The 2047-nt window shown below is 38.8% G+C and overlaps 1 protein-coding gene across 1 annotated transcript in view; it reads right to left on the bottom strand.

The window, feature by feature from the left end:
• TBCK (TBC1 domain containing kinase) overlaps nucleotides 1-2047 on the bottom strand; it is a 411838-nt gene that overhangs the window by 263319 nt on the left and 146472 nt on the right. The gene's annotated exons all lie outside the window — the stretch shown is intronic.

Here is a 2047-nt window from a genome sequence, read left to right as displayed (position 1 = left end):
AAAAAAAAAAAAAAAAAAAACCCAATGCCATTGAATTAATTTCAATCCATAGTGACCTCCATTGGGTTTCCAAGTCTGTAAATCTTTACTGAAGTACACTGCCTCATTTTCCTCCTGTGGAGCAGCTGGTGGGTTTGAATGGCTCACCTGGTTAGCAACCATATGTCTTACCCTCTAAGCCACCAGAGCTCCAATTACAGATAGGCATATTCAAATCCAAGATTCTCTTAGAGAAATTCTCTACATCTTTGATAATCTATAATGAAGGTCTGTGATAGGTGACAATTTGCTACTTAACTGAGGTAGACATTTGACTTCTATACACCAGAAAGCAAGTGTGTTGGAGTGACTCACTTAGTTTATGAATGTGTTTACTCTACCTCCCACTTCTCAACACAGCACAGTATTGTGGTTCTGTATTCACTGACATTGTAACTGTCATGAAAATAAATAAATAAATAAAAACATTGTTTTTATTTTTTGGGAGGGGTGTTATCCCAGAGGAAATTGTCCTATTAAAGTTAGTTATTAATGAAAGAAAAAATAAAAATGAAATTGTTTAAAGAGACTGTATATCAGCACCAGGAAAGAAAAGTTTAGGATAAATTAAGAAGTAGAACAACAGGTAGTTATAAAATCATTAAGGAGCTAAAGGGGTCATTTACATTTTTCAGTTACATTGCTACAGAAGGGATATATTGCTTTTAACCAACGCAAATTTTGGTCATGTTCTACTGGATGAATCATGAAATAATTCCTATTACCCTTAGATTGCCAGTATAGTAGAGAAAGAACCAGGGATTTTCTGTTTAAATTCTGGCATTAAATAGCTGTATCACCTTCTCTGGGATACCTATGAGAAATCTGAACCACCTGACCTAATAAGTCTTCCTGAACTTCAGCATTATATGGTTCTACAACAATAAGCATTCTTGTAAAGTAACCAAGCCAACTCATAGATATTTGTAGACTCTAATCAAGAAAATCAGAACTGAAGAATGGAAATTCTCCCAACAGAGGGCTGAAAAGCATTAAAAATAGTTGAAAGGATTCAGAAAAAAATCGATGATAGATATCTATAAGATACATACAAAATTATATGGGAAAGCAAGATTGGGGGGAAGAAAAAGGAAACAAAAAAGTCTGTGCGGTGCGGTGAATTACGTAGTGTAACTTTTCTAGTCATGATCTTTGTGACACTGACCAGATGACTGGATCGGACTACGCAAGTGTGAAGTGTTTGCGGCCCACCAACGTCACTGGATAGCTTGCTAATAATAATAATGTAAATAAGGTACATGGTACTTTTGTGGGGATAGAGCTATGCAAATAAGGTGTATGGAAATCTAACGTAAGGGACAGAGACACAGAGATAATCCTGGAGCCCTGAGCTTTGAAACGAACTAATACAAAAGTGGATTAGGCACCAACTAGTGGAAAAACCTGAACGAAACAGTGAGTACAAAGATGTTCGGAGCTGCGGACTGTCAGCTACTCTGATGGGACCAACAGCCTGAATATTTCCAAGTGGTGCTGGCACCTGAGAACTGACCTAAAGATCAGTCCCAACCACCAAGAGCTGCAGGGACAACTGCTCTGGTGGCCTATGACTAGGAAGGGAAACAGCAAGGAGGGAGACAACCTGAGCTGTTGATTTTCTGCTGTCTGGAGGGTGTAGTCATTTTGATTGTTTACATGCAGCAGCAATTTTGGATATTTAAGGTGATCGAGGGTGCAGCCATTTTGGATATCTAAAGTGACCGAGGGCACAGCCATTTTGAATGTTTACAAGCAACGGCCATTTTGGATATTTAAAGTGACTGAGGGCACAGCCATTTTAAATCTTTACAAGTGCCAACCATTTTGGATTTAAAAGTAATAGCATTCTCATTCGGATTCCAGGGACCTAAGAATAGGCTCTGTTTGCCAAGGTTGGCAGGGACATACAAGAGGCTGACAACAGGAAAGGAGACAGGTGGTGAGTGTATAAGTGCTGCCAACTAGCAAATAGAGGAGCACAGCACAGTACCCTGACTGTATAGATAAC

This window comes from Orycteropus afer, unplaced genomic scaffold, assembly GCF_000298275.1.
Source record: "Orycteropus afer afer isolate SDZICR_OR568_19922 unplaced genomic scaffold, OryAfe1.0 scaffold00211, whole genome shotgun sequence".
Taxonomy (NCBI): Eukaryota; Metazoa; Chordata; class Mammalia; order Tubulidentata; family Orycteropodidae; genus Orycteropus; species Orycteropus afer.
Note: the sequence above shows the minus strand (reverse complement) of the source record. Positions and strands in the feature narration are given on the sequence as shown.